This window comes from Lepisosteus platostomus, chromosome 16 (genome assembly GCF_059453375.1).
Source record: "Lepisosteus platostomus isolate fLepPlt1 chromosome 16, fLepPlt1.hap1, whole genome shotgun sequence".
In the NCBI taxonomy this organism is placed as follows: Eukaryota; Metazoa; Chordata; class Actinopteri; order Semionotiformes; family Lepisosteidae; genus Lepisosteus; species Lepisosteus platostomus.
The window spans coordinates 10,073,762-10,086,475 of record NC_142626.1 but is presented as its reverse complement, the minus strand read 5'-3'; positions in this window follow the sequence as shown (position 1 = coordinate 10,086,475).

Genomic DNA, 12,714 nt, shown 5'->3' with positions numbered 1-12,714 from the left:
GAGCTCACTGGGGGGGATAAAAATCACAAAATTAAAGTTACATAATAATAGATAATAATGCAATAGAAATTGACTAAAATAAACTCAGACAAAACTCAATATAAATAGAGCTGCTATGTGTCCAGGGTGTATGCAATACATTATGTCTAAGTAGTGCAGTATGCTGAATACAATGACAACTGTATGTCCATGTATCCATTACAGTTGATTTGCTAAAGGAGCTGCAGGTTGGCTGTTTAGCAGTCTTATTGCTTGGAGGTAGAAGCTGTTCCGTAATCTGTTGGACTTTGACCGAATGCTTTAGTACCGTTTACCATTTAATCTCCACTTGATCCTTTGCTGCTTCCCCACTCTAAGGTGATCACCAGTATTTAGTTCAGCAGTTTTACTGTTTACTGTTTTCACCTGTTTACTGTAGCTATTGAATAATTCAATAAATTGTAGTAACTCAGTAGTGATCTGCTATATACTGTATACCAATTCCTCTGCAACACAGAAACCAAACTAGGACACAGTAGGTAATACTGTACATCACCAGAAATGCTCTATATTGGTGTACATGAATGATATGTTTAGTTACAAGAGGAATAAGCTATAACATTTAATAATTAAATATGTTGTGAATGTACCTGCAAAGCTCTTCCTAAATACAATGTGTTGCCATACTGACAAATACAGAAATTCAGTTTAAGATTAATAGTAACACATCAACCTTACTGAATGCAATCATTAAAAATAAAATGCAAACTAAATTTATACTAAAATTATCTGTATGTATAAACTGAGTGAAAACATATCCACCACAAATTTGACTATTCTGTATAAACTAAAATATAATTTATATTGCTATTTTGAGACTAACACAAAAAACGTCTTCACGTACAGCACTAAGCATAACACACAGCAAATATATCACTATTTAAAAATTTAAGGTGTTTTGCACAAGAAAAAATACATTTAACGCTTTGAGAAAATATACAGAAGTTATGTGGTACTTCAGCTTGTTATATTACCCATATAAAAATAAGAAAATTAAAGAAAGTCCATTACATTATCTTACCTCATTGCACCAACAAGGACCTTTTATCATACACTACTGTACAACAGCCAGTGGTGGTTAAATATGCTGATTGTTACCCTTAATCTCCATTTGAATATGAGAAAATTATTTTAGGAGACAAGAAAAGAGGAAAGGAAGAGTTGAGATCATGTAACTGTGATGCACTGTACTAATTGACTGGTCAGGTGTAGTAGAGCTGATTATCAGTGTAAGAAAACATTAGTTTTGCCTATTCGACTTTTTAGAATACACATACAGAGCATATAGAACATTGTGTATTTAGATTTTTAGTAGGATGTTCATCACCTTGCTCACAAAAGATTAATTCTTGATGTACAAACTGTAGGCAGTCAGTGAAAAACATGTTTTTGGAATGATGCACTGTACATAAACAAGCCAACACTGTAGAAGCAGCAACGGCAGGTATAAAGCAGACAAGAGCAGAGCTTTATATATACTGTATATTAATAATATAAAGCATAAAAACAAAATGGGAAACTCTGAACTACAGCAGATTAGTTGTTTTGTAATAAAACATAGACATGTGTGCTGAAGCATCTTTTAGATCTTTCAGTCAGTGCAATGAAGTAATTAAAAAGGCAGACAGAATCGTAGTATACTGTGACAGGATGTAGGGCCGGGTCATAAAGGGAATATATTTTGGACCAAGAATTCTGAGAAGTTTCTAATCACTCTAACCTTATCTGTTGGGTTTTCTAGGTTCTTCTGCTTGGTTCCAATGAAAATAGAAAAAGGAACTCAGCGTAGCTGGGTAATGACTCTCAGCTGTTTTTCACCTATAAAAGAGTGTGCTAAGTACAGCCTTTTGTTTTGTTCATGATCTTGAAGCAAGATTAGAGGACAAATTAAGATTTTTTTTAATTGAAAATTAATTAAGATTCTATAGGAGGGGTAGTTAAGGATTTTTGTTTGCAGATTTTGAAAACTTGAAAAATTAATTCTATGATGCACTTAGTGAATACTAGGAGAACATTTGTGTAGCTTGTTTTTCTCGTGGTAGAAAGTCCCAGCCAGTAGTGAATTAACATCCCTAACTATCACAATATACTGTGTACAGTGTAGAATTCAATCAAGAATTGTGTAGCAGAAAAAAGTTGATTGTCACCATTCCAGTGTTATTTCTGCGCCCTATGACTGATGATTTGCATTTTTTTGTGATCAGTTTAAGGACTGTGGGAATACCATGATCTGTAACTGGCTAATTTTTCCACGGTGCTGTCATCATGCAGCCCTGGTGAGATTGTAACCTAAAGTTTCACTATTCAGAGAACCTTAGTTTTGATGTAACCTTATCTCCTCTGAGATTATTTATTCTTGTAGGTGAGGGATCAAACATTTATTTCTCTTATTTCAATAGTTTGCTTTTACTGTGTAAATAATTTACTAACATCATTTTACTAACCATCCTGCTAGAATTACGGAAAATGACTAACTGCAATTTAAGTGTGAGCTGCTATGTGCCTGAAACATGAGGGCAGAGCCAGCTTCAGGCAGCCTGACCAGAACTGAGAGTGCCCGATATCTGCTTAAGCCATGATTAACAAAATCTAGAAGTACATAATGTCAGCTTAAACAATAATTAAAGGCACCCAAGAATATTCTTACAGTTTATCACGTACCAAGGCTAGCAGCCTTGGCTTTACACCATATATGGCATGGAATTGTACTGAAACTGTTTTGGGTGGGTTTTCTGTTTGTGATTATAAAAAAGCATCCTTTTGTATCAATAAGTTGAGTCAGTACTTCATCGGCTTTGGTTCCCGTATGCATACATAATAAAGTAATACCTGCTTCATACACAACCAGATCGTATCTCCTTTGTTGTACACAACAATCTTATAAGAACCTGCTAATACGGAGACCCAGGACTTTTCCTTTGACCTAATCTTCTCTTCTTCTACTTCAGTGCAACACTTTTGGGGGTTCAAACCATTTGATTGCAAATATCCAGGCTAGCAGCACTATACACTGTACTATAAAAGTACAATCATCTGTACTTTTGAAATACTTGTTCCTAACTAAACCTTAACCTCCTCTGAGGATAATAATTGCTTACACTTATATAGCGCTTTTTCTGTACACTCCACTCAAAGCGCTTTACAGGTAATGGGGATCCCCTCTACCACCACCAATGTGAAACATCTACCTGGATGATGGGACGGCAGCCATAGTGCACCAGAACGCTCACCACACATCAGCTATCAGTGGGGAGGAGAGCAGAGTGTAGCGGCAATGCTTGTTAATAAGACAGAATTAAGCATTGGTATGCTTTCCTAAAGGAGGCCCCATCTCACCCTCCATCTCTGTGGTGCAGCCACAGAGAAAGTATTCATGCAGGCTGATTTAAGATGTTTTCTTTTGATAAGGAACAGCTCCCAGACGGGGATGCACTTAGCTAAGCCTGGCTATCATGATCAATGGTCATCCATTGGCGCCTATCTGTCTAGGGAGTGCCGAATGGACATCTGGACTGCATTCCCAAGTGTCAAGAGTAAGTGACTTATATCTCACCTTGATCAACCAATCAGGGACTGGTAGGGCTTGGTAATACCACGTGGGTCTCCAATGCCCGCCAAACTCTCAACCAATCAGCACACATCTGTGTCTTGGTCAAAAAGGGAGCGCAAGCTCAGATCGGGGCTCTCCTTGGCCATTTTCGCACATCCTCAGAGACAATCACGTGACAACTGCTGTTGTCTGCAAAGGGACTTGGACTTTGTTCTAAGTGCGAGGCCGAGGATCCCGTACGTACTCAGAATTCTACCAACGTGAATGCTCCGCTTGATCAACGGCAGCCTACAGTTGGACCCTCGTTGACAACCTGAATAGCTTATTCAGAAGCAGCACTGGACCGGGAACGAACCAGTTTCTTCCCAGGCAAAAGAGTGACTTGTGAGGACTCGCGGTCACACTCTGTGCATAGAGACTTTCTACAAGCCAGCCGGACTGCTGGTAGATCCCCTCGGAGCAACGACTGCCCTGCGCGCCGCAGTCAGATTCCTCCGCCTGTCCTACTCTGAGCTGCACCTTGACTGGTCGGCCGGTAGCCAGAGGACGCCGGGACAACGCCCATTGGACAACTGCTGGAACAGAGGCTGTAACAGAGCCTGTCAGATGGTTTGGTGTTCGTGCCGGAAAATTCCAAATCCATACACAGTGGATAAGTAAACCCCATGTTCTACATTGCGTCTCGAGAATTCAATTGTACCTCAACATAAGTTGTTATCAATTTAATTCATGAGTAATGTATTTACTTACGAGTTTAGAGTAACAGTGGGTAATAACAATGATTAGCGATTTGGTAACCAAACGATATATATTGACATATATTCTCTATTGTATCTCTTTGTGTTTGCATCTCTTCGAGATTAAATACCTTGTATATTGAAAACCCTCACAGTAAGGTCTGCCGCTCGTATCCAGGCAGACTAGTATATGTTTGGTGCACAATTTATATTAATAAATGTATCTCGTGTATGGAACCCGTGTGTGTGCGTTGTTAGTTGTTCTGACGATTGATTTTCTAAAAGCCCCAACGAACAACCTCGTGAGTACTGCTACAATTAATAATTGTCTCAGTAAACCCATCAAACCACTACAAGAGTAATGAAGCCAATTCATAGATGGGGATTATTAGGAGGCCATGATTGGTAAGGGCCAATTGGAAATAAGCAACCTTAGTTGTTCCCAGGAGGTCTCCCATCCAGGTACTGACCAGGCTCATACCTGCTTAGCTTCAGTGGGTTGCCAGTTGTGAGTTGCAGGGTGATATGGCTACAGCTAGGATAGGTGTTACAGATCCCTTTCTTGAATCACAGCTACTCAATGACAAAGAGCGCTTTAATATTTTTAGTGACCATGTTACGTCCCAGTGTGTGTTCTGTGTGTTTTTTTCTATGTTCCACACTGCTGACCCTTGATTGTTCTCCCTTCCCCATTGGCCAACCATCACACCACTGTTTCAATATGATGTCATCATCAATCAGCCCTCAGCCAATCAGAACTCATTTTATTCACTATATAACATGGAGGCTTTCAGGAAGAAAAGGCCTTTTGTTTGACTTCGGTCCCGTTTGGTTCTGGTTATTGCTTCGGCTTCGTTTGTTGGTTTGTTTTGCTTTGTGTGTGTATTTTCGTATAGCTTTGGCTTTGTTGTTTTGTTGGTTTTCTGTTAGTTTCTTTGTACTTTCGTTTGTTTGTGTGTTCATCCTTGTTTTGCCATTACCTTGCCCTAACGTGTTACATGTTCAACGTTTGTGTTCCTTTGTACCCTGTTCCTATTGATTACTCTTGTTTTCCCTTGTTTGTCTTCCTGGTTCACTTGTGTTTTTGTGTGAACTTTTGTATATAAAGTTAGTTTAGGTTGTTGGGTACACTTTACACACTTAGTTGCTTTTGTATTAGTACACGGGTGAGTGCCATTTGTCTTGTATGGTTTTGGGTAGTCAGTGCAGGTTAGCTAGGGTGTTGAAGACACCGAAGACCCTGTGTTTCGGGTTTTCTTTTGTAGTCAGATTAGCTTTTCCTCACTGTCCTAGCCAGCTCCATTTTGTTTATTTTCTTTTCTTTGGCACCACTCTAGTTCCTTACCCTTATGACGTTTCCTAGTCCCTCACCAAAACCCACCTGCTTCCAAAAGATTTATCCTAAATGTTACACCCCTTTACCCCTAGACACTTGGGGTCATAACAGACCATGTTCAGGAGAGTTCCTTTGCAACAGCCTTCACAGTGTTCAAAGACATAACGATCCTTTGCCCTTTTGCTCACAGACCGCTTTGGGATCCTGATAGATACCTTCATTTCTTGACTATCTTAGGGTTGCCTGTTTAAATACCGGAAGCAGGTAACCTACAAGTGGTATGTTTCTTTTATAGAAAAAAACAAACACTTTATTTAAAAGGGAAACTCAAACTATATATCCTTGATATCCTTGTCAGGTTTGTGTACTATTCAGTACACAGTACCCAGGGGAGTTCCACCTGTCCTAAATTCAATTTATGTCGTTTAGAACTGCTTTCGTACAGCCCTGTTTTCATTTTGAGTCTCCATTTATGTCCCTCTTCCCAGCCTCAGGTCTAGTAGTGGCTGTTTTCCTTTGTCTTTAGCCTCAGGTATTACTGTACTCCGTTTCCTTCTATCAGATAAATCAGAATAACAGCTACAACACGAAGCAGTTGAGTGTGGCAACCTTCTATCACTGCACGGGTCTTTCTCAGCTTCAGTTGCACCTGCTACCAACTCATTTGTTCATTTACATAGGCTGGAACGAGGCCCACAGCTATTCCATTTTCCTGCAATTGTCTGTTGACATCAGGATGCATGCTAGCATTCTCTCATGGCCATCTTAGTGCAGGAGAAAAATATCTACAAAATGTTATGACGTATAGTATCAGAAAAAATATCTTCCTTCTAGAAAGGTGCTGTTCACAGGATCACACTATGTTTTGTCTTCAGTTATGCTCAATACAGCTAAGCCTATGTAGGCAGCAGTATTGCCAGCTTTAATTTTACACCTAAGTGCAACCAGACAAATAAACATTATTGCTAATGGTTTTTCCAGCATTTAGATTGTGGTTCAGATTTTATGTGTTTAGGATTATTTTAATGAACATTGGGTATTTGAATGTCACAGAGCAAATACAAATGTCTCGGTGCCAGTTGATTAATAAAGACAGAAATTTACTAAGAAGAATGGTTGACGAGGCATGAGTGGTTTGTAAAAGCAATAGGGAAGGTCAACAGGAGGAGTCTTCATGGAACAATGAGAAAATGCTAGGATCCCAGAAAGCATCCCGAAGATTAAGACACAACTTTAAATTAAAAAAAACTTAAGTGGTACTTTTGATGTGTCAGTCTTCAAGTGTTGACTGTGCTGACACTGTATGTTTCATGTCTCCAGCAATTACTGTATCTTATGAGATCATTATGGCATTTGTCATGTGAGGAAACACTGAAGTAAGCATATTATTGTATCCACACACAGCACATATGACAATAAACTTGCATTGCATTCACATTTGTTTAGCATCCATATTACAAAAAAATTGGATCATTTATTAAATAATCCCAGGTTTCCTACTTTATTTTAGAATATTTGTTAATGGCAAGAGCTCTGTTTTTCCATGTCAGTAAAATGAAGGTCTCTGATTCTCACAGTATCGTGAATATTTACAATATATAGACTTATAAAATGTGATTTGTGTTACAGTATACTTGTCAACGTCTAGCACATTAATCTCTGAAAAGCAAATTTCACAATAAAGTTTTATGAACCAGAAAAAAGAAATCAGGAAAGTCACCTTGTACATGTACCTTGTTATTTCATAGAAAAAGAACAACCATACAGTAGTTTAGTAATGTTACAATAGGGGCTGCAAACTTTTCTTTCTTCTCTTTTTAGCATGGAATAAACCTATTACTTGTTCCGCTGTAGCCTACGCATGCTGACGCAGGTCCCCACCTGAACTTTTACATACTAGTATAGTTCAAAAACACTGTTCCAAAAGGGGGTACGGTGACAGCACAGTACAATGGTTCTGCTACAACCTGGGGCTACAGCAACAGTACTATAGAATAGTCCTGGTACAACAAAGGGCTCCAGTCACGGTACAGTAGAACAGTGTTCTTACATGATGTCATACAAATCATATTTTGTTTATGGCTTAATGGTTTATGGTTTATGGTATATTCATAAAACAGTCAGAAAAAAACATTAGAAGATTCAATGGAGTATGATTGTTGTATGATTGTTCTACTTCTATAAAATAATAAGGTACTATTTAAATAGTACTTTATGATGACATTTAATTTACTCAGCAAATATAATTTAGGTTTCAACAATAGATTGCTACATGGTAAAACACATAGGCATTCATTCTTCATCTGCACTTTACAGATGAATACATTAGACTATCTGGGAAATGGAATACAATTACCTCTAAGTTATAGTCATATTTTAGCTGTGTTTTAGTTTTAGATAAGACATTCATTTCCAGTTTGCTCATATAAAGCACTAATCAGCTTTCAACCATAGCTGATAGAGATAAAAAACAGCAAGTCACATTGTGAGATTTGCATTGTGGAGGCTTGCGGTCACTGACCGCTTTTTATTTTCACACAACAGAGCATTGTAGAATTTTAACATATCTTACCTTTATGACAGCATACCAGCAAATTGTCTCCTGACGCAATAATAGCTGGGGTAGATTAAAACCTTACAAGCCTCAGCTGTGATTCTTTTTGTGTAACAGTTCAATTTGTTTCATGTTTTGATAGCTGAAATGAAGACGGGGTGAAATCAACACCCAATTATGTTTTGATACATCTATGCACTAGCCTGTGCCTTATATACAGTACAAGAGGTAAATGATGTACATTTTTAAAGGCTCATGGCTTTTTTAAATTTACTGTCACCATCAAGTACAGTGAAACACTTATATCCAAATATGATATAAGAAGTTAGTTTCTGCAGCATAGTAAATTTGCTCTGAGGCTGGGATTGGGGTTGAATGTATTTTTATTCAACACATTTCTGAAATGATTCACAATATCTTTCAGATATTTTGCCAAATATCTTGCGACACTTCCTCACCACTAACAAGAATTCCCCAGGTGGATTTTAATGTAATGTATGGTTTTATGTAAACATTTTTCAATAGACCTGGATGTGTCTGTGTCTGTGTCTGGTCTGATGCAAACTTCATTAACTGTTCTTTCTGCGCCTTTATGTCATATAAGTTGAAGTGTCAATATTGCTTTGCTGCAATAGTTCTTCTCTTTGCTTCTCCTCCTCTAGCCTCTTTAAGATGTCTAGCTATCTCATTAGTCCTTTCTTATTTGATTTTTTTTCAAGTTGCAAATGAAGAATTTCTGAGAAATATAGCTCAAATATACCAAATACTTCAGCAATGGCTGATTTTTACGGTAATATGACAGGTTCTAATAATGCAAAATTATAAATCGCTGAATGAGATGGATGTACAAGGTGACTTTCCTTATTATTTTTTTTCTTGTCTATAAAAATTTTCAGAGATTAATGTGCTAGACTGTGACAAGTACACTAAAACTGCAATAATTTAGAACCACACACAAATCACATTTTTGAAGTCTATATACAGTAAAAATATACACAATACTGTGAGAATCAGAGACCTTCCTTTTACTGACATGAAAATGCAGAGCTCTTACGGTTTACAAATATTCTAAAATAAAGTGGGGAACCTGGGATTATTTAAGAAATGATCCAATTTTTTTGTAATATGGATGCTAAACAAATGTGAAGGCTTAGTTGTATTGAGCATAACTGAAGACAAAATATAGTGTGATGCTGTGAACAGCACCTTTCTAGAAGGAAGATATTTTGTCTGGTACTGTACATCATAACACTTTGTACATATTTTTCTCCTGCACTAAAATGGCCATGAGAGAATGCTAGCATGCATCCTGATGTCAACAGACAATTGCAGGAAAAGGGAATAGCTGTGCACCTCGTCCCAGCCTATGTAAATGAACAAATGAGTTGGTAGCAGGTGCAACTGAAGCTGAGAAAGCACTGTCCAGTGACTGAAGGCTGCCACACTCAACTGCTTTGTGTTGTAGCTGTTAGTCTGATTTATTTGATAGAAGGAAACAGAGTACAGTAAAACCTGAGGCTAAAGACAAAGGAAAACAGCCACTACTAGACCTAAGGCTGAGAAGAGGGACATAAATGGAGACTCAAAATGAAAACAGGGCTGCATGAAAGCAGTTCTAAAGGACATTGAAATTAGGACTGGGGGATCTGGGATCTGAAACACCTAACCTCAGAGGTGGTTAAGGTTTAGTTAGGAACACGTATTTCAAAAGTACAGATGACTGTACTTTTATAGTGCAGTGTATAGTGCTGCGAGCCTGGATATTTGCGATCAAATGGTTTGAACCCCCGAAAGTGTTGCACTGAAGTAGAATAAGAGAAGATTAGGTTTAAGGAAAAGTCCTGGGTATCCATATTGGCAGGTTCTTATAGGATTGTTGTGTCCAACAAAGGAGACACGATTTGGTTGTGTATGAAGCAGGTATTACTTTATTACGTATGCATACTGGCACCAAAGCCGAAGAAGTACTGTCTCAACTTATTGATACAAAAGGATGCTTTTTATACAAAATCACAAACAGAAACCCACATATATGGTGTAAAGCCAAGGCTGCTAGCCTTAGTACATGATAAACTGTAAGAATATTCTTGGGTTCCTTTTAATTATTGTTTAAGCAGACATTATGTGCTTCTAGATTTTGTTAATCATTGTTTAAGCAGATATCGGGCACTCTCAGTTCTGGTCAGGCTGCCCGAAACTGGCTCTGCCCTTCACATTCCAAGTGTGTAGCCAGCTCACTTTTAAGTTGCAGTTAGTCATTTTTCATTATTCTAGTAGGATGGTTAGTAAAATGATGTTAGTAAATTATTTACACAGTAAAAGCAAACTAGTGAAATAAGAGGAAAAAATGTTTTAACCCTCAGTCCCCCCTTTAGAACATATTGACACATTTTCCGATTCTGATTACAGTATGTGTCCTGTTAAAACATAACCATCCCCTGTATTGCCTGGCAAGGCATAAGGCAGGTGGGAGTTTACTGTGATTATAATGAGGTGTGTACGAGCCCTCAAAAAGTGTGGGATACCACCCCTGCCCCTTAGCCATTTCTCTGTACGGCTGTGTTAAGTTATCCCCCTTTACATTGGCATATATGTTCAGAGTTGTTCCATTTTTCCGATCTAGTATACCTACAGTAGATGGTCGTTCATATTAAAAGGAATGACCCCCAAGAGCAACCCTCCTTGTAACGTGTAACGTGGTATGGCAATACGTATCCAACACGAGCTCTGATTAGTCTTTACTATGGAGAAATAAGCTAGTGACAGAAACGAATTTTCTCCGTGATCCCTTTGTTGTTCCTGGTCCCCTGTTGGTCCCGCTTTTGTTACATCAAACAGCAAAATCGCAAAATAGAACATTTTTAGTTGGTTAAATCTGCTTCACCTGGAGACGCTCGCTGACAGTGTTCTCCAGGTCTTAAGGCTGCCTGTCATGCTGCTGTATCTGCTAGGGCATTCCCCTTAGCCACCCATGAATCATTTTTACAATGTCCCTTACACTTCACCAATGCAACCTGTTGTGGCATCATTAAAGCATCTAATAACTCAGCTACCAATTCTGAATTTTTTAAAGGTGTGCCAGCTGCTGTGAAAAAATCCCTATTCCTCCATAGTCTCCCAAAATCATGACACACCCCAAAAGCATACTGTGAGTCTGCGTATATATTGGCAATCTTGTCTTTAGCGTATTTACAAGCCTCTACGAGCTCTTTGAGTTTGGCCTGCTGTGCAGACTTCCCAGTACTCATGCTCCTTGTTCGGAGAACCTCACTATCTGAGACTACAGCCCATCTGTTCTTTTTTTTTCCTCGTGCATAAAACAGGACCCATGCACTTCACAGGGGCACCACACAATCAGCCGCTGGTCCAGCACTATGCTGTTTACAGCCTGTACTGCTCTAAGGCAGGGTCCCAGCAGTCCAGAACCCCCCCCACGCTCACTTACATATAGATAAAATGGATTCTCCAGGCAGGGAAAACCCAGGGCAGGAGCCTGCAAAAGAGCTGATTTAAAATCATAAAAAGCTTCCTCATCTTCCGTGGTGAGGAAGATTTGATCCTCCGACCTTCCTCCCCCCTTGAGCAGATCAGTCAGTGGTTGAGCCCATACTGCAAAGGAGTCCACCCATGTACGGTTAAAGTAACGTATTCCCAAAAACGGCCCTCAATTATTCAAGATTGCTAGATGGCTTATACCCTCTAATTGCTTGAGCCCTATCCTCAGACATCTGAAGCTACACATTTTTTCTGTCTGTTAGAAAATTGTATTTTACATTTTTCAGCAGTTTTAACAGACAAACATGATAACTGTGCACCTGTGTCCCATAACAATGGTACTTCTACATTATTCACAGTGCAATGTAAAACAAGTTCCATCTTGTTTAAACTATGTGTCAAGCATAAGGAGGCTACAAGGGGGCTTTCTTGTTTAAAACCCCTTCTGCCCTTCTTGGTCTGTCGGGTTATAGGCTGTTGGTTCTCTGTTTCCCCTCTTATCTTCTGATTTTTTGGCATCCAACCATTTTTTCTGCAATTCTTCTGAACGTGACCAAATTGTTGACAATAGTAACGAATTTGATTCCCCAAATGCTTAAGCATGGATTCTCCAGATCTCTTTTCCCCCAAATCTGAATTTCCTATTTGAAATGCACATACTTTAGCGCACATATTCCATTCTACTTATATATAGTATACAGTATATCTGTTTAAATTATTGAGGAGCTATCCTCATTGACCTCCACCTCACTAGCTAGTCCTGAGTATTCAAACCACAGTGAAATAAACCTCTCTGTAAAATCTGCAACATCCTCACTCCTTCTGCTGACATGCTGTAACCTTCCAATCAGTCTTAGGTGGATAGTGTTCTTTTAAAAAGACGCCACACCACCCGCCACCCCTGTTCGCTATTCTCTGCTTCGCATTCCTGTCTCAGAGTCCCTGCTTTTCTTTCTCCTATTCTTCTAAAAACCATTGCTGCTTCTACCGGTTAAATATCGTG